The 27,068-nt window shown below is 37.0% G+C and overlaps 1 protein-coding gene across 2 annotated transcripts in view; it reads left to right on the top strand.

The window, feature by feature from the left end:
- The window catches only part of LOC136857636 (ankyrin repeat, PH and SEC7 domain containing protein secG), a 109,745-nt gene that overhangs the window by 59,222 nt on the left and 23,455 nt on the right, over positions 1-27,068 (top strand). The window contains exon 7 of one of the 2 annotated variants that reach the window (XR_010858550.2): positions 7,626-7,716. The exons of the other annotated variant lie outside the window; for it this stretch is intronic. The gene's annotated coding sequence lies outside the window, so the exon portion shown is untranslated. Of the gene's footprint in view, positions 1-7,625; positions 7,717-27,068 lie in introns of those variants that run through there. 2 annotated transcript variants of the gene reach the window in all.

Raw genomic sequence — 27,068 nt, 5'->3', positions numbered from 1 at the left:
ATTATTGCTTGCGTTTTAAGAGGATTAATTTTGAGATTGTTACTCAATGCAAAATTACTTATGAGACTTAAATCAGCATTAACTTTTTCTACAGCACTCTGAATTTTATCAGTTCTTGAGTGGTAGTAGATCTGCAGATCATCAGCATAAAGATGATACTTGCAATGTGTAATCGATTTGGCAAATGACTAATGAGCAAATAAGATTTATTATTATTATAGATATATATTTCTAGAGCAAAAAGAAATGGTTTTCCTCAGCATGATCCAAAAGAAAACTGATGTATTCATGGCAGAATGGTGATAAATTCTTCCTCGTCTAAAAAAAACAAAAAAACAATCAAGGACAAAATAAGTGTACTTAACAATTTTAAAATCTTGACCTTAATTGCTGTAATTTTGCGCTATTCTTTGACATGGCAAGGTTTTAGAGAAATTATTACCTGTAATCCCTAGTTCTGTTTCCTAGAATCATATATTTTTTTATGCTTGACAATGTTGAAACATAAATATTATATGCCAGAAAACTGAATGAGGCTCATTATAGTTCAAGTTCCATTATGATACAACTGTTTGACCAGTTAGGTAAGGATAGCATCGCACCTGTGCTCAACTCAGTAGCTTTGAACTTGTTTCCAAAATCAAACATGTTGGACACACATATTAACATCAATGCACCTTCTACTTCCAATATTCCACAACCACACGGCACAGTCCCACAAATTCACTTCACTAACTGTACAATAAACAATTTGTATTTGAAATAAAGCTAAGTTATGATAACCTTCTATCAAAGCTTTGAAAACATATGACATTGTGAAGGTCTGTGATCCACTCACGGAAAATCAATAACCCAGCGCATGTGCTCTGCGCTCTGCTCAGTAAACTCAACTGTCAGCAACATCTCGACAGAAATTTATGAATATTTAAAAAATAGATTTATAATTATCGTCGAGCATAAACAGTCATATGAAACTCGCCTATAATGGTAATTAAGACACTCGTATGGAAATTATAAAACTCATGTCTAAATTATTGCCATTATATGCTTTTTGCATAATGTACTATTCTTGTACAGATGTTCCCAGAATAGAAAATACAAAAATTACACGTTTTCAGAAAATGTAAAGGAATGGGTTTTAACTGCTGTTAACATGTGTGCCTACCATGGACACAAAGAGCAAAGAAATAGCACTGACATACCTGCCAACTTTCCTGATTTAGGCGGGAGACTCCGATTTTCGACAGTTCTTCCCGCCTCCTGATTATTCTATTATTTCTCCTAATTTTAGCTTATTTTTTGGTGAACTTCAAACATTTGTTTTCAAATCCTGCCATTTCAGCTTTGTACGCCAGTGGCTGGAAATCCTTCGCCCATTGGCCGCTTTCAAATGCAATATCAACGTTTATTAATACGACAAATGCGCGCGAATGTGTGATGTTCATTGAAACCTGTATATCGCGACGCGTCTATCGATTTTACTTTACAAAGGTGAAAATGAGAGTATCCTCCTAATTCGATACAATAAATATTCCACCATTAGACGGAGTAAACAAATTCAAACATGTTTCGGCTCGTTGGAGCCATCTTCAGTGAAAAATGAGGGGAATTTGAAATAATTTATATAATATAAGTTGAAAAAATGCTAAAAAACATAATGAAGGAGCAAATGAAAAAACAAACAAAAGAGAGCCTAGATGGAAACAAAATTAGCACAAATATACAATATTTACATCAATATGCGGAGCAAAACACAACTCACTGCGACAAAATTCAGTGAAAAGGTGTTAATTTAAAATAATAATTGAAACTAAAAACTGTGTTAACCTAAGAAAACAAAGGAATGAAAAAACAAATGATGCAGATGGAAATGAACAATAGTAGCACATGGTGAGGTTGTGGACCTCATAGTTTACAAAATATTGTTTAGTAACAATAACAAAACAGGTTGAAATCACTGTCGAAAATCATCCTTGTAGAAACCCATCACATTAAATTGGTCAGGAGGGGAGCGGGAGCAAATGTTTTTGAGAAACCAAGCCTGATATGACGTGCAGGCGAAAAGCCTGTGACAAGGAAAAAACACCAATGAAATTTAAAGCTTTAGAAACAGCAGCATTCTCAATATCTTCTCAATCTAGCGGTCCCTTTCTTGATTATTGTTTCATAATGTTGGCTGGTGTCTTGCCTTATTATAAAGGGTCGGAAGGGCGGCGATATAAAATTGAGAAGCTGTGTTAGGTAGAAGACAGATGCATAGTAAACTGTAAGTGATCTAGTGGAGACCGTCAATGAAGTTCTAATCTGTAATGGAAATATGAGGTTGTGTGAGAAACGTGGGGTGATAAGTAAAAAGTGTAGAATGGGTGTGAAGAAAGACGGTCTCCACTAGATCACTTACAGTTTACTATGCATCTGTCTTCTACCTAACACAGCTTCTCAATTTTATATCGCGGCCCTTCCGACCCTTTATAATAAGGCAAGACACCAGCCAACATTATAAAACAATAATCAAGAAAGGGACCGCTAGATTGAGAAGATATTGAGAATGCTGCTGTTTCTAAAGCTTTAAATTTCATTGGTGTTTTTTCCTTGTCACAGGCTTTTCGCCTGCACGTCATATCAGGCTTGGTTTCTCAAAAACATTTGCTCCCGCTCCCCTCCTGACCAATTTAATGTGATGGGTTTCTACAAAGATGATTTTCGAGAGTGATTTCAACCTGTTTTGTTATTGTTACTAAACAATATTTTGTAAACTATGAGGTCCACAACCTCACCATGTGCTACTATTGTTCATTTCCATCTGCATCATTTGTTTTTTCATTCCTTTGTTTTCTTAGGTTAACACAGTTTTTAGTTTCAATTATGTTTTTAAGTTAACACCTTTTCACTGAATTTTGTCGCAGTGAGTTGTTTTTTGCTCTGCATATTGATGTAAATATTGTATATTTGTGCTAATTTTGTTTCCATCTGGGCTCTCTTTTGTTTGTTTTTTCATTTGCTCCTTTATTATGTTTTTTAGCATTTTTTTCAACTTATATTATATAAATTATTTCAAATTCCCCTCATTTTTCACTGAAGATGGCTCAAACGAGCCGAAACATGTTTGAATTTGTTTACTCCGTCTAATGACGGAATATTTATTGTATTGATTTAGGAGGATACTCTCATTTTCACCTTTGTAAAGTGAAAACCGTCAATACGGAATGATTCTAATATCTTGTAATGATTGTCAATCTCTTGTTCTCGCAAGCTATGTTCATGTTCGTTCACATCAGTCTAGTCAATTCTAAAGACTAATCGCTACATTTGGAGTCTATTTTAGTAATTAAGTGACAGAATTTTAAAGATAGCGACTAGTGACTTTTGTAGAGATTTTAGGAGCCATTTGGAGACAATTCTGGCAAATTTTAATTTATTACTTGATAAAAATAACATGCGTGATGCAATCTATATATATAAAGTAACTTGTTCTGACTGACTGACTGATTCATCATCGCCGAGCCAAAACTACTGGACATAAAGAAATGAAATTTTGGGGATACATTCATATTAAGATTTAAGTGCTCGCTAAGAGAGGATTTTTGGATATTCCGTCGCTAAGGGGGTGAAAAGGGGGATGAAATTTTAAAATAAGTGTATCTATATCTCAAAACTTTAAAAGTTTACAGGTGTAAAAATTTGTACTTAGAATCTTCTTTAAAAATAAGGAAACACGTATTTTTTGTTTTCAGAAAATCCCAATAGGAGGGGTGAAAAACGGTGAAAAAAGGGTTGAATGCCTTTAATCAAGATACACTTATATCTCAGAAACTGAAGATATTAGAGACCTGAAAATTGGGACTTTTGATTTTTAAAAATAAAGGAACACGTATTTTTTTGTTTTTGGAAAATCCAATTAATGGGAGGGTGAAAAGGGGGTGAATTTTTAAAATGAGTGTAACTATATCTTAAAACTTTGAAAGTTTACAGATGTAAAAATTGGTATTTAGAATTTTCATTAAAAATAAAGAAACACGTACTTTTTTTGTTTTTGGAAAATCCCAATAGGAGGGGTGAAAAGGGGTGAAAAATGCGTTGAATGCCTTTAATGAGGATACTTTTATCTCAGAAACTGAAGATGTTACAGACCTGAAAAATGGTGTTTGGTAACTCCTTTAAAAATAAAGAAACATGTGTTTTTTGTTTTTGGAAAAAACAATTAATGGGGTACTGAAAAGGGGGGTAATTTTTAAAATGAGTGTATCTCATTTGCTCCAGATGTATAGATGTAAAAATTGGTATTTAGAATCTCCTTTAAAAATAAAGAAACATGTATTTTTTGTTTTCAGAAAATCCCAATAGGAGAGGTGAAAAAGGGGTTGAATGCCTTTAATGAGGATACTTAAATCTCAGAAACTGAAGATATTACATACCTGAAAATTGGTATTTGGGATCTCCTTTAAAAATAAAGAAACAGGTAATTTTTTGTTTCTGGAAAATCCAAATCATGGAGGGTGAAAAGTGGGGTGAAATTTTAAAATGAGTTTACAGATGTAAAAATTGGTATTTAGAATCTCCTTTAAAACTAAAGAAACATGTATTTTTTGTTTTTGGAAAATCCCAATAGGAGGGGTGAAAATGGGGTTGAATGCCTTTAATGAGGATACTTAAATCTCAGAAACTGAAGATATTACAGACCTGAAAATTGGTATTTGGGATCTCCTTTAAAAATAAAGATTTCTTTTTTTTCTTTTGGAAAATCCAAATAGTGTGGGGGGGGGGGGTGAAAAGGGGGTGAATTTTGAAAATGAGTGTATCTATATCTCAAAACTTTAAAAGTTTGCACATGTAAAAATTTATATTTAGAATCTTCTTTAAAAGTAAAGGAACACGTATTTTTTTCCTTTTTTTCCTCTGTAAATCCCAATAGGAGGGGTGTAAAAGGGTGAATAATGGGTTGAATGCCTTTAATGAGGATCCATATATCTCAGAAACTGAAGATATTACAGAACTGAAAATTTGCATATGAGATCTCCTTTAAAAATAAAGAAACACGGATTTTTTTGTTTTTGGAAAATCCAATTAATGGCGGTTAAACAGGAGTGACAAATTGGGGTGAATTTTTTGAAAGAATATATCTACAGAATATCTGAGAAACGTGCAATGTTACAGACGTTAAAAGTGGTATTTGGAATCTCCTGTATATGTAAAGAAACATAGGTGATTGGTTTTTGGAAACTCCTCTTAAGGGGAACTAAAACGGGGGTGAAATTTTAAAATGAGAATTTATACAGTATCGGTATATCTCAAAAACTTCACATGTTACAGAAGTGTAAAATGGTATTTTTTTATCTCTATTAAAAATAAAGAAACGTGTATTTTTAGTTTTCGAAAATACCAGTTGGGTGGAGGGGGGATAAAAGTGACTGAAAATGGTGTTGAATTCTTTTAATTAGGCTGCTGTTATCTCAGAAATGAAGATGTTACAGACGTGAAATTTGATATTTGGAATCTGCTTTAAAAGTAAGGAAACACGTATTGTCGGAAAATCCGATGAATGGGGGGGGGGGGTGTAAGGATTGAAAAATGGACTTAAATTGTATGAGAATACTTACATCTAAAAAAACTAAAGTTGTTAGGGCCTATAGACGTGAAAATTGATATTTGGATCTCCTTTAAAAACAAGGAAAAACCCGTTTTAGTGGGGGGAATCGTCTTGGGGGACGGGAGTGAAAAGGAGTTATTCCTTTCATGAGGACGCATAAATCAAAAACTGAAGAAGTTAGAGTTGTGATAATTGGTATTTAGAAGATCCTTTACTATTAAAGAAACAAGTATTTTTTTGCCGGAAAATTCACTTAGGAGGTGGGGGGAGGAGTGTGAAAGTGAAAAAAAGTTAATTATCTTTATCTCAAAACTGAAGGTAATAGACGTGAACATTGGTGTTTGGAATCTCCTTTAAACATAAAGAAACACGCCTTATTTTAGTTTTTTGGTGGGGGTAAATAAACTTAAAGGAGGTGAGACCAATTGATTTTACTGTTCATAATGTATTTATAAGGAGCCTTAAGGAGCCTCCGTTGCTCAGGCAGCAGCGCACCGGCCTCTCACAGCTAGGTTCTGTGGTTCAAATCCCGGTCTCTCCATGTGACATTCGTGCTGGACAAAACGGAGGCGGGACAGAATTTTCTCTGGATACTCCGGTTTTCCCTATCATCATTCATTCCAGCAACACTGTCCAATATAATTTCATTTCATTTGTCATTCATTAATCATTGCCCCAGAGGAGTGCAACAGGTTTCGGCAGCCGGCACAATTCCTATTGTCACCGCTAGATGGGGCTTTATTCATTCCATTCCTGACCCTGTCGAATGACTGGAAAGAGGCTGTAGATTTTCGATGTACTTATTCTGATCATAAACCGATCATTTTTAATCTTTCCTGGGTTCGTTTTCAAGAGCCATCTTTTCCTTCGGTGAACTTTCTTAGATTACAGTAGATTTTCCTGGCATATAAATCAAATTTTAGACAGATTTGAAATAAATGATAGGAATGAGATTGACCGTCCATTTGTTCACCTCTATAATAAGGTCAATAATGCACGGAAGTACAGTATGTCATTCGTATCGCCAGAAATCCCGCACACTTGCCTACGCGCGACAATGGTGCTGGTCACATTGTCAACAATAACAATGGCAACAGATGTAATTTACCGCCAAGTAGCGGTCTTGTATCTTGCTGTGGGGCCCAGAACATCTACAATAATAATAATAATAATAATAATAATAATAATAATAATGTTCTGGATCGTCATCAGTTGTGCAGACCGCGCTGTAAACGAGTCCTGGACAGGTAATGACTAAGAATGCAGTCCGGCCGCGGGTTCAGTATCGCCAAGCCACCCAAGACGACACCACGCTGGATATCCTGAAGGATTTGATCCATTTTAAAAATGCTTATAGGAAAAGATGTCAAAGATTTAGGGACCCAACTGACCGGGTGGAATACCTGGACCTAGCCCGGGAAGAACGAAATCGATTGCTGGAAAGAAAGATTGAAAAATGAGAGGAAACTTGCCGTAATCTATTAGAAAACGAGTCAGATCGCGAATTTTGGCGTATTCTATCAGAAAACGAGTCAGATCACGAATTTCGGCAGATTATATATAAAACAATAAGCATTCAATTCTAAATTTCAGTATAATACCGTAACGAAGCACGGGTATCTTGCTAATATATTAATATATGCATTTGCTAAGTAAGTGGTGGTGGTGGTGATTTTTGTTTTAAGAGGAAGTACAACGAGATAATCATCCTCATTTGCTAAGTAATGGCATCTAAGTGCATGACTGATTCACATGTGTGGAGCATGAGTTCATACTATTTCCGTTAGGCTTATCAGAGACCGATCATCTCACTCACATACTTCCTGTGAAGGTATAAAGATGTGTACTTTTTAGCCTTGTAGCCTCGTATAGCATCAGTTGGGTTTTGAGGTAATAAGTGTTATAATATGTACCATAGTAGCCTACTCCTGTATTGCACAAGACATGTAAAATAAGCAGTTTTGACCAATTGTATCTCCTGATTTTTCCTGATTTTCATATCAAAATCTCCTGATGTTTGGTTTTGTAATGTTGGCAGGTATGCACTGAGTAAAAGAGGAATGCTGAAATGTTACAAACATGTGGAGAGAGGAGATATTATTATTGGCTGAGAAGAAAGAAAAATCAAGTGATACGAAGGCTATGCTGAGAAATTTTGGCGGCCCCTAAACCGTAATTCTGAGGACAATGGGATCTTTTCATTTGAAAGAGCGATGTTTCTCGACCTTGGAACATGTGCGCGCAACCCCTCCCAGCAGTGGTTCCTCCACAGCACAAGAAGAAAGCCCAGGCAGTCCTCAGTCAGACACGGTGCAAGGTGGATCTGTCGCACCGTGATTTTTGTGCAACGATTTTTTATGATAATAAAAAAGAATTTTCAAGTGCCGACGAATGCCATTCCTCTTTGCTGCGTATTTTTGGTGAGGCTTCCCCTTCTAGGGCCACAGTTGAAATTTGGTCTCGCAAATTTTCAAGGGTCAGCAGTCAATTGAAGATGAATCTCGTCCCGATCAGCCAGCAACAGCTGTGACTCAGGGAAACATTATGCTGTGAAGAAAATGATCAAAGAAGATCCACATCTTAGATTTTGTAGAAACGCAATTAAATACAATAGGTTTTCGGTGGTGGGGCAACATATACATGATGTAAAACACAGCTTCACCACTATAGACCAAGACTTAGAAATTCTCAGGACTTTAGGAAAAGGTCCTCTCCTTGATGTCACTGAAAACTGTTTTATACACCTTGATCAGATTTTTAATTCCAACCTGAACCTAAACGAAATCTCAGAGAAACCTAACATCCTCTTTGACTTTCTCATCACAATTCTTAAAAGTATCAAGTTCTCGAGTAGGCGTTCGATCTTTCATGCCATACACAACGCCCTCTCACGCCAGATGCCCCTACCACATCACCCTCCAGACCCACCTTAAACATTCCCCACATTCCCCAAGCCCCTCCCCCCTTCCCATCCTACCTACACCTCTGTTCCGTCCTTGCTTACACACTTGCTCCATTTATCAACTCCTCTCCACACGTTAAGCTTCACGGCACGCTGTGAAAGGTGAGCCTCATACTATTTTTGCTTTATTTTGCCTTGCCTCTTTGAGTCTTTTGCGTACTAAATTAGGTTTCCTTCTTTCTTTAGGCCTCAATTTCCGCATGGTCTTGCATACTAACATAGGACCCACATGTATACATTTATCCACCTTTTGACGTGCCCGTACAACATAAGCTTAGAAGACCCTGTCAAACAACAACAGCTCAAAAGTTGCATCCCTCTTTGAGACTCATTTTACCATGTCACAACGAGTCAACCATCAAGATTTTAATAGGTTTATCGAGTTTTTAACTCACATTCAATCATAAACTCAACATTAGAATGAGTGATTTCAACACCTACATCAAGATTGCATAAGGCTATTACGCCGCTAATGCGTTGTAAACACTGCTACCTATTTCAGATATAATTTTAAGTGTGAACTTTTGTTACGTGAATTGTATTAATGTGTGTATATTGTTGTGTGGGTGTGTGTGTATATATATTTATTTATTTATTTATTTTTTTTCTCCTCTTGCTCAGTTTATGTGACAGGCTGATTATGACACTAAAAGAAATGTGTCAAAACCGGTACCACAATAAACATGTTGTAACATAATTCTGTGCAACAGAATTGTATTGTATTGAAAAGGTAGAACCCTTAAATTCAATTTACCTTCGTGGTGATGTTTACTTACGGCAAGGCAAATGGCAACGGGCGGTGGCGGACAGCAAGAGACCTATCCCTGCCGACAACAACCACAGCATTCAATGTTTGGAACAGTGTTTCACCGTTTGTCTGAGACGGGGTTGTTTAAGGAAGCAGGAAATCATGAAGGACATACCAGCCCTGTTTGGACACCAGACGTGGAGGAAAATGTGATTAACACTGTGGAACGCGACCGCCTTGTCAGTACCAGGCAGTTGGCCCGCCAGTACACGGTAAGCCAGACAACCGTGTGGACCATTCCCCATGACAGTTGTTACTACCCTTATCACTCACAGCGTGTACAGGGCTTACTAACGACAGACTTTCCACATCGGGAGCGGTTTTGTCACTGGTTTATTCGCCAGGCAACCACGATTCCGGGATTTGTGGCATCCATCTTATTCACAGATGAGGCCACCTTTACGCGGAGTGGTATCTTCAACTTTCACAACAGTCATCTGTAGGATTGTATGCAGAACCCCCATGTTTTGCTGCCAGCGAATCATCAGCAGCGGTTCAGCTGGAATGTGTGGGCCGGGATAATTGGCGACCATGTTTTGGGACCAGTCTTCCTTCCACGTCACCTAACAGGCCGGAACTATCGGCGGTTCTTACAGGTGACTTTGCCTCTCCTGCTGGAAGACTTACCATTGATGATTCACAGGGTTCTGTGACTGCCACATGATGGTGCTCCAGCCCACTTCGCCGTGAACGTCCGGACGCATTTCAGTCATGTCTTCCCTGGTCAATGGATCGGATGAGGAGGACCTTCTTCTTCTTCTTTGATATTTGCTTTACGTCGCGCCGACACAGATAGGTCTTATGGCGACAATGGGACAGGAAAGGGCTAGGAGTGGGAAGGAAACGGCCGTGGCCTTAATTAAGGTACAGCCCCAGCATTTGCCTGGTGTGAAAATGGGAAACCACGGAAAACTATTTTCAGGGCTGCCGACAGTGGGGTTCGAACCTACTATCTCCCGAATACTGGATACTGGCCGCAATTAAGCGACTGCAGCTATCGAGCTCGGTATGAGGAGGACCAGTTGCATGGCCTGCTCATTCATCATATCTCAACCTGAGCAATTTCTGGTTATGGGGCCATCTTAAAAGTATCATGTATGCAGAGCCTCTTCCAGATGAGGAGACACTGGGCAGCGTATTCATGCTGCCTTTGACACTGTTTGGATGCAGCCTGGCCGATGTGAACGTGTGAGACAGAACTTGCTATGGCACTTACACGCATGCGTGGAGGCACATGGAAACCATTTTCAACACATACTGTAACTGTGACTGCATGGTACAGCGCGTATTAGACCGCCATTTCTGTAACAAAGAATGATTTAATAAATGGTTCCTAAAAAACAAACCATGCATTTCCGGACATACATTCATTAGACCTTTTCTGTTCCATATCCTCTCCTTGATCAATCCCTAGAGTTTGTACACGGTGGAAAAAATCACCCTGTATATCTCACAAGCTGTTCAGCCAAGTACAATATCTGACACGGAATTTCATATTACAAATACGAGTAATAAAAGAAGAAATGAAAAACTTTTGACATATATTGAAGGCATTGCTGTAGTCTAACAACATCTTTGTCAAGAGCTATTTTTAGGACCTGATTCATCAGAAATTAAATCATAAGTACTTCATGGTCAAGAACCCTGTATCATAAGATAAGAGGTGATGAAAGCTCTTGTTTCCTTGAAAGAAGATTAATCCAGAAGTAAACGTATAAAATATTGTTTCTAGAAAGATAGTTTAGTTAAATTAATAAATTTCATTGTTTGTCCGTATTGAACCAAGATTACAACTTTTATTATAATTTGGATCCATCTTATTCAATACATAAAAACTGCTGTTAGATGAAATTACAACATATATTTCAATCAGAACTAGTTTCGACGCCCCTCTGCGTCATCATCAGCTGACATAGGTTCGTGGAAAAATTGGCAATCACATAAGTTTATCTACGTCAAAATGAACACAATTTTAAACCATATTAACAACTTAAAACTATGTTACGATTATACTGTCTCAAAGTCCATATTTTCAAGTCCGAGACTTGCGAGTCTTAAACCATAAATTGATGAAAACATATGCAAACCGGTTTGCTCACTTATAAAATAACGTGGATTTAAATGAACAATTCCTTTAAAAATAAAATAATCTTGAAGAAACATTAGCTTAATTTATCACACTTCTTAAAATGTGACGTAGAATCATATTAAAATACTTCAATAAAATCTTCATAGTCGCTTTAATGGAGCTATCCTAGTGAGGTGGAAACGAGCAGTCGGTCCTTTAAGATGTTAACAAGTACGACGTTCCCAGTTCAATGCGGACCTGTAATAATAGGAATGTAATAAACTATTACTTAACTGAAGAGGAAATATATAAAATTACGTCTTATAACGTAAACGTTTTTACGTGACTCACCTCAAAAGATCGCTGTCCATGCGAAGCACAATGAAGCCTAACAAGCAGTGTTGTGATAGTAATCAAGTGTCCAAGGTTTGTCAGGACCGAAGAGGGGGAAATAGGGGAAAGTGGGAGGAGCAACTGAGGAACGGCAACCTGTTGGATCTCCGGAGGGCGTGGTCGTAAAATGCAACTAGTAAAGCTATTACACATAATATGAAACACCGTCCTATTGACCGGGATATGTACATTTTTTAAAAACTCAATCGGCGAAATCAGGTAGAATATTTGATTTTTCAGAAATTTCATTTAAATTAAGGTTTGGATTAAAATACTGTTCCAGGTGTATATAGCAACCCTCCGTAACATCCACCAAACTTCCTTTTCCTAAGTTCTCCAAGATCTCAATGTCCTGTTCTATAGATGTGAATTTGTGCTTTAGATCATGTACATGCTGGCCTACCGCGGAAAATCTGTTATATTTTATGGCATTAGTATGTTCCGTGTATCTAATTTTAAAACTTCGTCCTGTTTGACCCAGATATGTGTACCCACAGTCATTTCATTTAAATCTATACACACCAGATTTAGAATATGGATTCGATCTATTAACTGAGGTTGAATTGTGCAATACAACTGTATCATTATTATCAGTACGAAACGAAACCTTGCCATTATATTTCTTGAAAGTATTAGTAAACTTACATATATCCTTATTATAAGTAAATATTGCGAACGCCTTTTGATTAGGTTTGTCTTTGGGCAAAGTGGTTTGTAAACGGTACCTGAACTTGTTGATGAAACATTCAATAAAGCATTTACTAAAACCATTAACCTTAGCCATTGAACGGATTATATTGAGTTCTTTATTTAAATTAGCTTTTGTCATGGGGATCCTAAAGGCCCATTCTACTAAACTATTGTATGTAGAGTTTTTTTGACTCTGTGGGTGTTCTGAGTCTTGTCTAATAGTGACTGCCGTTTGTGTAGGCTTTCTAAAAATACTATAAGCAAAAGATGAATCAGATCTGTTGACTTTTAAGTCAAGAAAATTAATTGATTCATTACTTTCTGACTCCAAAGTAAATTTAATCTGTGGGTCAATGTTATTAAGTACATCTAGAGTAGCCGTTGAGTCCCTAACACGTTCATCTAAAATTACTAATGTATCGTCCATAAATCTAGACCAAAACAGAATGTTGTCAAATTCTCTGTCGTTCTCCATCATGTATGTTTCCAAAGAATCCAGATAAATCTCCGCCAAGATTCCCGAGGTCGGAGATCCCATTGCCAACCCATCCTGTTTATAAATGACCTTGTCAAAGACGAAGTAGTTATTATTTACAAGTAACTTAACCAAACAAAGATTAAGTTGGAAAAGGAATCACAGTTCAAGGATCAAAACTCTTAGTTTTGCTGATGGTATTGTTATTAACTGAGTATGCAGAAGATCTGGAGAAATTGATGAATGTTATGGACATAACTTTGAAAACAAAGTTAATGGAATGAAGTAGAGTTATGCAGAAAATATCAGATTGGAAAATGTTGTCTGGAAGTAGATGAATACTGTTACTAGGATAGCAGAATAAATAAAGATGGCTGGAAGAGGACATAAAATGCAGGCTAACTCAAGGAAAGAAATTTGCTTACATCAAACATAATAAATTTCATGTGGCTATTTCTAGCCTGGTGCATCCCTTGTAAGGCAGTCCCTCTGACGAGGGTAAGCAGCATCTGCTGTGCATAGGAAACTGTGTGGTGGAGGATATTGTTGTGTGTGGTATGTGAGTTGCAGGGATGTTGGAGACAGCACAAACACCCCAGTCCCCGAGGCAAGGGAATTAACCATTTAGGGTTAAAATCTCTGACCCAGCCAGGAATCGAACCCGGGGCCCTCTGAACCAAAGACCATTCAGCCAAGGAGCCAGACACATCAAACATAGATGTGCATATTAGAAAGACTTTTATATGGAGGGTGGCGTTGTATGGAAGTGGGATATTGACAATAACTAGTGCAGAAAGAAAGAGAATAGAAGCTTTAGTATGGCATTACAGAAGAATGCTGAAGGTTAGAGGAGTGGATTGGGTCACAAACAAAGAGATACTGAATCGAGTTGGTGAAAGGGAAATGATTTGATGAAATTTGACCAAATGAAGAGTTAGATTCAAAAAACACGTCCTGAGACACCCAGGACTTGTTCAGTTAGTTTCTGCAGGAAGAGAAGTGTAGGTGATAAGAAAAGCAGGGATATACGGTATGAAGGCAGACTGGCATATTAGAGTTTAGAGTAGATGTAGGATGAATTACTTAGAAGTAAAGAGGTTAGTAGAGGATAGAGTGGCATGGAGAGCTGCATTGAACTAGTCTATGTACTGATGACCCAAACAACAACAACCAATATGTAAATTCCATAAACATATAATTTTGGAGAGGATTGTTTAATGAATAAGTTATACATGGTGGTCGGAAACAATGTGAACAAGGTATATGAGCTTTACAGAGGGTTAGTCATGCTGATAAATAATTTAAAAGAAATAATTCGATATCTCGTACCATTGTCATTTTATCTGCTGCTGAAGTTAGCCAAGCATATCGCTTCGCAGGTGAATTCAAATGGACTTAGCATGGCGGTGTTGCTAAATGTGCACGTGACTTAAGAAGTGCTGAGAAATCAACATCAAACGCATACAAATTGGTTTCAGCCAATGTCAGCATAGCGTTCTTGCTTTGACGTGATCCCATCAGCTCGGAGGTCTATATTCAAACCCCTCCCCTGGCGAAGTTTTATTCTTTGACTGGCACTCGCGTAAAAAGTTATTATATTAATAAAAACCACCTTTCCAATACATGACAATCCTTTGTATTTAAGATAAAACCATTAATAAATATTATAATTAGGACATGTTTCGCTCATGCTTCGTGAGCATCATCTCGGTATATACAGGTGTACCAAAAGTCGACGGCAAAATTTTAGGAATTGATTCCTCACATAGAGAGAAGAAAAAAAGGTTATGACAACATGGGTCCAGAAACTTATACTTACGGATTTATTCAAACTTTGTGACACAAATTAATGTTAGTAATAATTTATATGTCCTGTTTGCTGCAAAAAAAAATTGAGACACCAGTTGCAATTATTACATAAGTAATCATGTTATGAATGAATCTGATATGAGTCTTAAAATACCTTAGCTCTCACACATCTGGAGACTGGTACGAGAATACCTGTTGTATCCGTATCATCTGCAGCGTGTACAAGCCTTGTCTCGTGCGGATTATCCTGCAAGAGTAACGTTCTGCCGGTGGATCCTACAACAATGCGGCATGATGCCTAACTTTGCAGCTTGTGTGTTGTTCACAACGAAGCGATATTCCCAAGAGACGGAATGCAGAATTTCCATAATCAACATGTGTGGAGTGATACAAATCCTCATACATTCATCCAATCTTCTTATCAACAGAGGTTCACCATTAACATCTGGGCAGGCATTGTTGGTGATTCCTTGTTGGGACCATACATTCTTCCGAATAGGCTTACTGGACAGAACTACAGTACATGAATTTCATGCATATTGTACTGCCTTATTACTTGTAAGACATGCCACTTTCACCCTGTTGACAAATGTTTTTCATGCATGATGGTGCTCCAGCACATTTCAATCTACCTGCCCGCAGGTACCTGAATACCCATTTTCCTGAGCGCTGGATAGGTAGAGAGGACCAATTGCTTCTCCACCACGCTCTCCTGACTTGAACCTCCTGGACTTTTAACTGGTGGGGACACGTTAAGTCTCTCGTGTATGCGACTCCTGTTCCTGATGAAGCAACTTCACGAAAGCGCATTGTGACAACCTGTCAGGCAGTACGCACTACACCAGGCATTATTGATCGCGTGTGTAACTCCATGCGATGACGAGTGGAGGCTTGTATTCAAGCTGAAGGTCGTCACTTTGAAAATTTCCTCTGGTACATACTCAAAGTGTTTCAGCTGCCCTTACAGACATATGGTGTAAATGTACAAAAGTTTGAATAAATCTGTAAGTATACATTTCTGGACTCATGTTGTCATAAACTTTTTTTTCTTCTTTTTATGTGAGGAATCCATTCCTAAATTCTTCCCCTCGAGTTTTGGTACACCCTGTATAATGTAAAAACGTCTAATAATACATTGATTACAAAAAAAAAAATTAACTATTTTTCAACCAATACACGCGATTTCAACATACCTCATCACGTTTAATCTATGAAACCAAGATCATAGTTCATTACAAGAACTCACTCCTAATGTGAAGAACTGTTTTTAATTACAAGCAGTCTAATGCCATTAAGCGAAGATTATCATCATCATCATCGTCGATTTATATGAACAACCACTTACAGCAAATTATTGTAACATCTTCATGACATTCATTCCACTTACATTTTAAGCAATTTTAATGGTTACTATTTGTTTCAATAGACATAATATAATCTTACTGATTATTTTTAAATTGTTAAAATTTGTTTTTTAACAATATATTATTAGACGTTTTTACATTATGTATACTGGGATCAGGACCCTGACCTACCTTGGATTAAGTTATTTCTAGCTGATGATGCTCACGAAGCATGAGCGAAACCTGTCCTAATTATAATATCTATTAATCGTTTTATCCCGAATACAAAGGATTGTCATGTATTGAAAAGGTGGTTTTTATTAATATAATAACTTCTTGTTCTGAAATCCAATACAGTTTTATAACGAGTTTCATAACTTGCAATGTAACTGCCAACCAGGCAAAAGTGAAGAATAGATTGCTTAATCTCAAGGTGAAGGTCAATAAAATATCTAGGGACATCACATTTCTAAAAGAATGTTTAAAGAATAGTCTAATTCCAAAATTTTTAAGAAACTCCCGAAGGAGAAATATTTTTTCTTCCAGTTTGCTGAACACTCAAAATCAACGACATTTGGCTGAAAAACAAAATCAAATTACATTGCAAGAAAAAATCATTTTTGAATGTACAACTCTATAATGCGCACTTAGAGACTTCCTCGAGCATGCCTCCCTTAGAATGGGATTCCTATTCTAAATTTGTTAAAGAAAAAGTATCAGTTGCAATGAAGAATAAGCAATTAGTTTTGGAGAAAAAACTAAAATTTCTCAAGGATTCAAAACCAAAGTCTGTCAAATCTCATAGAATGAACAATTTACATACATCCGAGTTAAACAACATCCCCACCACAGTGAATCTATCTAATACCACATTTACTAACAGCAAAATGGAGCTCTTGAATAAAGGCATGAAATTTAATTGGCCCAACCCCAATAAATCTGATGACCTCATTACCAGTATTGCCAAGGCTGAATCTAGTATTTTAAAACTTCCTATCGAACATCAAAATGACATGAAATACGAAATAAAGAAGAACCTCCCCTCTTTAGTTAAAGAATTGAAATCAAAGTCAATACCAAACTTTAACAAACAGATAACCAAAATAAAAAAGAACAGTATAATAGCCACAAAAGTGGACAAAGGTCCCACAACGGTACTACTAAATAAAGAAGAATACATTAGTAAAACCGAAGATTTCTTTTCCACTGAAACTTATAGTGGAAAAAGATCCCACGTTAAAAATCCAACAAGACCTTAAGAATATGTTAAAAAAGTCTTCTTTTAATTTACAAGAACACAAACAACAAAAACTTACTATAATGTACCCTAAGTTACCCACAGCCAGAGCTCTACCAAAAATACATAAGCAAGAGATACCAATGAGCCCCATTACAAATTGTAGAAATAGTCCCACATATAACGTTTCTAAATTTTTGCTCCGTTTCCTATACAAACATTTTAAATTCAATAATAAAGCCTACATAAAGAATTCTGTTGACTTCTGCGACAAATTGTCCACATTCAAGCTAACAGACAATCATATTATGTAATCATATGATATCACTAACATGTATTCGAATATACCCGTAAATGACACAATTAACATTGTAAAAACTAACCTTTTGAAACATAACAACCTAAGCATATGCAAAATGGACGATTTTATTACTTTATTGAAATTTTTACTTAACAATAACTATTTCACATTCAATAATAAAATATATCATCAAAAGGGACTAGCAATGGGCGACCCAATCTCCGGCATTCTTGCTAACATCTTTATGGACGATATGGAAACCAATTTAATAATTAATAAAATTAATGGCATAAAACTCTGGCCAAGATATGTGGACGACACATTCGCGATCATAGATAAACAACTGAACAATAGCGACAACGTACTCAGGCTCCTCAACAACCTTAACCACAATATTAAGTTTACTAAAGAGGACGAGGTCGACAACTCCTTAAACTATTTAGACTTAACTTTGACTAGAGATAAAGAAAAGTTTGTTTACCAAATTTACAGGAAACTATCTGCTGCTCCTATAACAATAAAAAGCAAATCCTTGCACCCCCACTCCCATAAGCAGGCTACATTTTACAGTTTGGTTCACAGGGCCATGAACATTTTTCCCTCTAATGCTAATCGAGAAAAAGAACTGTGTTTCATCAAAGAATTAGCCATGCTGAATGGCTTTAAACCTGATATGATCACCAAAATCATAGGTAAAATTAAGTCAAAGAATACAGCTACATTCCCAAAAAAACCAAAAAAACAAATTTTGCTATTTTTACTTTCATCAACCCAGATATTTACAGTATCACCAAACCATTAGGAAAGCACAACATTAACATTGCATACCGGACTCACAACACCACCCACAATATTTTTTTTAAATTCTAACTCTGTTTATACAATTTATGATAGATTCTCAAACTTGGGAATATATAGACTCAGATGCACATAGTGCAATTTTTCTTATGTAGGGCAGACCGGCCGTAGCTTTAGAATAAGGTACTTAGAACATTACAGTGACTTGAAACACAAAAGGCATTTTGCTATGAGTGTCCATATGAGGGACACGGGGCATAATTTCAGTACTATCGATCAAGATATGCAAATACTTAAATATGCAAACAAAAGCAGTCTAATGAGCGGCTTTGAAAACGCATACATTGCCTTGGACCAGTACTTTAAGAAAAACAGTAATTTAAATGACATCTTGGACATTAATAGCCAACTGAAAAAATCCCCAATCTAATTACTAACTTTGGTATCAGTGCTAAAATTTTCATGAAAATCTTCCACTATATACATGCTTTCAATCCACTGGTAGCAACAGTAGCTATTACCTACAACGCCTCCTTGCACAGGATCCCTTCCACTAGCTGACAACTCGCATAGTGTCCTGCCCTCTCCCACCTCCTGCTATCTTCCCCGCCTCTACGATCGCATTCGTACGACACATGTAGCAGCAAGTCAGTGAGCATCAAACCTCTGTAAACAACTAAGGGACTAATCACCCCTCAACCAACACGTAGGGCACACCCAATTTATGTTTTTCACCTACGAGATTGGTAGTTCTCCATTTGAAGCCCTATACATAATAATGTTTGAAATACAACACAAGGGAGTCTCGTTAGGTTTTTTACGCTGATCCAGGCAACTTTTTATCCATCTGAACAGTTTGTTTTTCAACCAATATATGTGATTTCAACACACCCCATCACGTTTAATCTATGAAACAAGATCATAGTTTATTACAAGAGCTCACTCCTAATGTGAAGAACTGTTTTTAATTACAAGCAGTCTAATGCCACTTAGCAAAGATTATTATGATCATCGATTTATACGAACAATCACTCACAGCAAATTATTATAGCATCTTCATGTCATTTATTCCACTTACATTTTAAGCAAATTTAATGGTCACTATTTGTTTCAATAGACATAATATAATCTTACTGATTATTTTTAAATTGTTAAAATTTGTTTTTTATCAATGTATTATTAGACGTTTTTACATTATATATATCGGGATTAGGGCCCTGAGCTACCTTGGATTAAGTTATTTCAAGCTGATGATGCTCACAAAGCATGAGCGAAACCTGTCCTAATTATAATATCTATTAATCGTTTTATCCTAAATACAAAGGATTGTCATGTATTGGAAAGGTGGTTTTTATTAATATAATAACTTCTTATTCGGAAATCCAATCCAGTTTTATAATGAGATTCATAACTTCAGCAGCTGATAAAATTACAATGGTGTAAGATATCAAATTATTTCTTTCAAATTATTTATCAGCATGACCAACCCTCTAATGCTCATCAGTGGCCTACATTCCCACTAAAACTGTAAGATATATGGCAATTGCAAGTAAGATGCTAATTATACACCAAAACTGCAGTTACTCTTAATAATAATGTTATTGGCTTTACGTTCCACTAACGACTTCAATGGTTTTCAGAGACGCCAAGGTGCCGGAGTTCTGTTACCTGCCAGTAAATATACTGACACGAGGATGATGTATTTGAGCACCTTCAAATACCACCGGACTGAGCCAGGATCGAACCTGCCACATTGGGGTCAGAAGGCCAACGCCTCAACCGTCGGAGCCACTCAGCCTGGCACAGTTACTTTTGCCTCACTTGAATTGAAAATTTGCCGTCCTGTTTTTCATTGAAGCAAGATGTTGGTAATATTGTGGGTGGTCTGGTATGGCGTGGAAAAGAAATTACCCAGCAAGTTGGCCATGCGATTAGGGTCGTGTAGCTGTGAGCTTGCATACAGGGTATAGTGAGTTTGAACACCACTGTCGGAAGCCTTGAAGATGGTTTTCCGCGGTTTCCCATTTTCACACCAGGCAAATGCTGTGGCTGTGCCTTAATTAAAGCCACGGTCGCTTCCTTCCAACATGTAGCCCTTTCCTATTCCATCGTCGCCGTAAGACCTCTCTGCATCGGTGCATCGTAAATGAAATTTGCAAATTCAAAAAATGGAAATGAATTACCCTTCAGACTGGACAGAAAGTAGGAATGAAGTAATCTCCGCAGAGTGGCGCAATCTAACGGGGACATTTGGAATTGTTTCTCGGTAGGGGACTTGCTAGTCTCGTGCAACTCTCTGAGACCGATACTGGCGAGCATGTTACCTGATGCTATGCTGGCTTAGGCTCGTCCCTGTTGACGTACATTGCGCCACGCTGTCCGCTAGGGAGTTGCCGTAGGAAACCAAACCCCCTGAGTTTGATTCAAAGCCAGCAGCGTTTGTTGGTCCGTTACAAAACATTAGTACAGTGAACGACCGAAGATGGTTGATTTTACCATGTTTTTGAATACATGTTAGGTTTATTAAACTAAAACATTAGAAGAAAATACGACAAATGAAGTGCAAAATTATTGGAAATTGTGCAACCCTGCAACAATACCACATACCGCCCCTGACACTCATATACCCAGTTCATGTTGTTTCTAACCACCCTGTATATCTTTAGTTTCCAGGTCACTTGGGTAACTTATTGTTTATAGATAGATATGTATAAGGAAACATTTTGATGTTTTCCTGTCTTTGATTGGGAGATTTCTATTTAATTGTTGTCTCAATAATGTCTACCCATATAAAAAATTTAAACAGTCCTGGTATGTAATGACAAGGTTGCTGTATCATAATTTTGCTTGAAAATCTTTCCAGATGTTTTACTGCAAATGTGACATTATAATGCAGACTTTGTTTTCATATACTGAAGCTCAAAAGGAATGCACAGAAAATACAATTCGGTTACCATGGCAAGAATGCAGTATATATACACACATACAAACTAGAGTAGGATGACACAAGAACACCAATATGGGCTAAACATTGAAGTTTATTTTATGCCATCCTACTATACAAGGCTTGTATTTATTGTGTCTCTCTCTATATATATGTTGTTCCTTCTTGTTTGACAGTGTTTTTGTCTATTATACAGGTGCTTAATATGTAAGATCATCCTACACAGCTCAACTGGTTAGCAATGTGAGTTGGGTAGCTGTTATGAAACGCAACTGGTTGAAGTTGTGTTCCGCTCACAAAGTAACTGTATTGAATAGTCGGATGTGCTATTATGAAAGAATAGTTAGCAGATTTATTTTATTTTTCGCTTATAAATTATTTCTATTTTTAGGCCAACTTTATTACTGCAGCACAACCCTCAAAGCAACTTATGCAGTTCAAATCAAATATTCCACCTCCTTGTAAATTTGCTTACAAAGCAACCAAGGCTTGCAGCAGTCTGTGCACATTATAGACATTTACACAGCAGTCAACGAGTGCATCAAGTATTCATTCAGCACACAGACAGGCTCACCTAAGATTTTCATCTGTGCTATTTTAAATTTGAATATTTTAGTATTGTTATGACACCACGTTTTGTATGTTGCATTTTAGCTGGACACAGTCATCATTGAATTGTTATACTTAATATGTTCAATATCCTTCTTAAAATTTTAAGGTCTGTACATTTATTTTTCGACTGAAGATGTCCTAATAAAGGACAAAACATGTATCGAATTTTAATGTTGTCTTGGTAAAGACAGACAATTTGTATTGGAAGGTGGAGTATATGATCAAGAATTGCACAAGTAGTCACTTACGACAATACAGGCCTTACGAAGAAGTTTATTTCATGTAATGTAACTGAAGTTGGCGGCCATTTCATAGCACCTACTCAATGCAGTGTAGTGGAAATAAAATAATGTTTACAATGTATATATTATATTTAGCAAATGAATTAGAATAACTACTGTAAATAATTAGAAAATTGTATCATTCATACTTTCAATTTTTACTACTGCTTCTTTGTATATTGTAATGCTTTCTGTTTCTTCACTGTCATTCTGAACATTGAAATGGCGTATGGCTTTTAGTGCCAGGAATGTCCAAGGACATGTTCGGCTCGCCAGGTGCACGTCTTTCGATGTGACGCCCCTAGGCGACCTGCAAGTCTTGATGAGGATGAAATGATGGTGAAGACGACACATACACCCGGCCCCCGTACCAGAGAAATTAACCAATGATGGTTAAAATTCCTGATCCTGCCGGGAATCAAACCCGGGACCCCTGTGACCATTTAGCCATGGAGCCGGACATTCTGTGCATTATTTTACTTTAGTTTAATTAATTTTCATTCTATTCTGTTATTTAATAATAATTTTTTTTTTTTTTTTTTTGCTATTGGTTTTATGTCGCACCAGCACAGATAGGTCTTATGGCGACGATAGGACAGGGAAGGGCTAGGAGTGGGAAGGAAGCGGCCATGGCCTTAAGAAAGTTACAGCCCCAGCATTTGCCTGGTGTGAAAATGGGAAACCACAGAAAACCATCTCCAGGGCTGCCGACAGTGAGATTCGAACCCACTATCTCCTGAATGCTGGATACTGGCCGCACTTAAACGACTGCAGCTATCGAGCTCGGTAATAATAATAATGCAGTTTCATTTGTATCGTTGAACCTCTTTTCTGCAGACACCATCGGTTCCGTGGCAAAATGTCCATTATGACAGGTGTCCGCTGAAACAAGGTTGTAAAAATAAATTTTACATTTCAACGGCAAAGAACATCCACCTTAAATATAAATCATTTTTAACTAAATATTTGTCTGGGAGATATTAGAAGCTTCAGGAAGTAATCATTCAGCTGTGTCTGTCTAAAGGCCGGTCTCCACTGATTAACATTTAACACCAACATGTTAAATTTAACATGTTACAATTGACATGTAAATTGTGATTGTATCTTCCAGTTGACTTTGCTTGTTAACTCAGAATGTCGAGGTTAACACTTTTAACATGTTGGCGTGTTTTCCGCTCCAAGTGGAAAACATGTCAAGTCAATTTGTTGTTCGTGAGATGTTGGCACAGCTTCGGTAACTTTCTTTCTGTTTCCATGTCAACAGATAGCCAAACGATGCAAACGACGTGCCGGTGCTTCTCGTGAAGTAGGATTATAGTTACAACACTCCACAACACTCATTCTCTTTGTTATAAGCTACAAATACAGTACTGGTACTGATACGTGCACGTGTGTCATTCTCTCTGCACTATACTAAAATTTATAGTCAGAAATGGAGTGGAGCAAGATTATTTTGGACTTAATTAATGATTAATAGAAAGGCCTTGTTTGTGGGATGTCTCATCAAAGGAATGCAGTGATAAAGCGAAGAAAGCCGACATTTTCCAGGAATTCTAAATTATTTATAATTGTTCCTGCGAGTGCATCGAAAAAATACCTAGCGTCCCTCTGCTCCCAGTACAGTCGAGTATTGAAAAAAAAAAAAAAAAAAATCAGAAAAGCTGGGGTGGGAGCGGACAAAATTTATACTTCAAAATGGTTTGCTTTTGAAGCAATGAGCAGGATGATGGGAGGAAATGTGTCTAATAGAACTGTATTTCTAAATCATAACAAGAAGCAGCAATGGCAATAACAAAGGTCAAATCCTCTTCATCTGAGTCCATTGTCCTTGTCTGAAAATAGCAAACATCATCTAAATGTATTACCACAAATTGATATGATGAACTACCTATATATAAACAAAGAAAGTCAAGTTTAACATGTTTATTAAGTGTGGACACAATGTTAAATGAAACAGTATTCATCATTTAACATGTTGATGGAATCACCATTTAACATTTAACACTTTTAACATTTAACATGTTGTTGTTAAATGTTAATCAGAGGAGACCGGCCTTAAATTTAGCACATCTTTCTTTACTGCGATATTCTTGAAAAGGAAATTAAGTCTGCTGAATGGTTCCCTTGTGTTATTCCTCTACTCACTATAGAGCGTGAGACACAAATTTTTCATCTGTTTAATAATCTGAGCTTTCAATTACTTGCAATTTCTTGCGATTTTACTTGTAACATTGGGCAACTCAGCCACGGTTTCTTTGCTCATTGGTTACTCATGAGCTGCAATGTTCAATTCTGCAAAAATTAAATCCCGCTTTCTTTTCACCCCTCGATTGCTATTTTCCTCCTACTTATTTAAAGTTTTATTTTTTCTTCACGTGTGTGTTTATTTGAGCTTTCCTGCATTATAATTTGTCAGCAAGCTTCCTCACTGAAAGTCCTTTCACACTTTCTGTAATTATGATTTTTCTTGTCTCTAGATCTAAACACGCTCGTACCTCATTCCTTTCCAAGTTTTACTCAACTACTGACCTCGATCTTATCAGCGATAATCTGAGTTATGGATAAAATTATGCAAGCTAGGTTGGAAAATCCTATGGTAACTTGTGCATAAACAGTCAAGGCGGCATTCCCGGACAAGTAAAATTATTGGTATGTACACTAATTAGAATGCAAGATGGCCAAAACAAAAGGGTTTGAAAGAGACCTCTACAGGAAATTGACTTTACGGCTACCACAGCATCCTTATGCACGTTCTTTCTCTTTTTCCCTAGGACACAAAATAGTACAAACATTCAAAAAAGGAATTCCTGCATGTCTGCAGAATTGTTTTAAAAAAAGGATGATATGCCCAATGTAAAAGAAAAAGTGTCCTGGAACGTGTAAAGTGTCTGCTTAAGACAAGTGGGCGAGACTAATAGCAATGTCTGGTGTTGGAGGTGTCTGTTTAAATGAGGCTTATTTAACATGCGTCTTATGTAAAACAAAATCGGTTCTGTGAAAAAATGTCCCTATAGGGAGGTGTCCGCTGAATAAAGGTGTCCGTTAGGGCAGGTTTGACTGTATTACCATAGTGGTAATTATTCAAATAAAGAATTGTTTACCTGTTATTTTGACTTTTTTGACACTTCAATCCATGCTTTTTCTGTTCTGTCTTTCCTTGCCTAGCATCTGATAGTTGTAGAGTTCAGTATATTTTTCAACTTCTTTCACAAATTTCATATTCGTGATTTGTTCATTCATATTGTTGTACCAGTCACAAGATAGCAACTACAATGCAACTGTGCAACAGGTTGCTTTGTGACTGGAATGCTGAGTTGGACGCAACCATTGGTTACATTGGTTGCTGTGTGCAGCACCCCATTCAACTACATGTGAACAAGCTTGCATGCAACCTATTGACAACTGTAGTTACTAACCAGGTGAGCTGTGTGAGGATGGACTGCGAGTATGGTTTGTCAGCAACCAGAAAGTTGCTTTCAAAATTGTAGGCTTATATCTACAGTATGTAGAAAAATTCATAAGTTCAAAATGTTTTCTTGTTGTTATTGTACTATTTCTCAGACTAATACAGTTTTTGGTACATACCAGGTTTTGCAGGAATTGTGAAGAATTTACAACTTTAATTTTGGTATATGAAAAACCGGGCGAGTTGGCCGTGCGCGTAGAGGCACGCGGCTGTGAGCTTGCATCCGGGAGATAGTAGGTTCGAATCCCACTATCGGCAGCCCTGAAAATGGTTTCCGTGGTTTCCCATTTTCACACCAGGCAAATGCTGGGGCTGTACCTTAATTAAGGCCACGGCCGCTTCCTTCCAACTCCTAGGCCTTTCCTATCCCATTGTCGCCATAAGACCTATCTGTGTCAGTGTGACGTAAAGCCACTAGCAAAAAAAAAAAAAAAAAAAAGGTATATGAAAAGATGAGAATGTAATTATTGCCAAAATGATTTTTGAATGTTACCTTAAAGGTGTACTTCCTGAAGAAGTACATTTGCGGTCAAAGATTAGCTTCTAAAAGATTTGGTTGTCTATCATGTGATCATACTGAGTGTGTAAAAATTATTGTTCTGATTTTGCAATGTTTGTTATGTTTCTATAAATTTAGGTACCATACTAGAGATTGTAATAAGTGTCAGTAGGCAGGTAGTTACTCCAACTTTAACTCATTGTCTTTTTTAATGATTGAGTTGTGACTTTTTTTTTTTACAGTAATTTAATTCCTCCACTGAGAAGAAAGGAAAAAACAAGTTATATAAACAAGCAAATCAAAAGTACTTTGGAAGAATGATAAAAACCAACGACGGATAGATATATGCCCAGAAATTCATGAATATGCCAGTAAGTTGGGTGCTGTTTGCCCATTATGGGTTCCTCTTCGTTCAACAGTCTGTCCTTTTAGGTTGTCAGCGTAGTCTGTCATGTCATGTACGGCAGAGGGTGCTTAATCTTGACATGTATAAGTCAGTAACAATTTCCCTCTGGCTGCCAAGTTTGTATACAACTATGGTAGATATACAATATATGCTAGCCTAGAATTGTGGACGATTCATCAGCTGTCCTTTTAAAAACCTTGTTCTGTTACCTGATAAATTTCTTTCAAGGGTAATTCATTTCTGTATAAAGGCATATAACACCCGTGTGGACATTTGTATGGCATCATGGTTAGAGCTGGAATGAATGTATTATGTTTAGCATGTACTCTTATTTGTGATGTAGAGAGGACTGTGATAAGGGTCCATCTTCTTGGCTAAAGGCAAAGAGT

Source organism: Anabrus simplex, chromosome 1 (assembly GCF_040414725.1).
Source record: "Anabrus simplex isolate iqAnaSimp1 chromosome 1, ASM4041472v1, whole genome shotgun sequence".
Lineage (NCBI taxonomy): Eukaryota > Metazoa > Arthropoda > Insecta > Orthoptera > Tettigoniidae > Anabrus > Anabrus simplex.
This window is presented reverse-complemented; position numbering and strand designations above follow the sequence as displayed.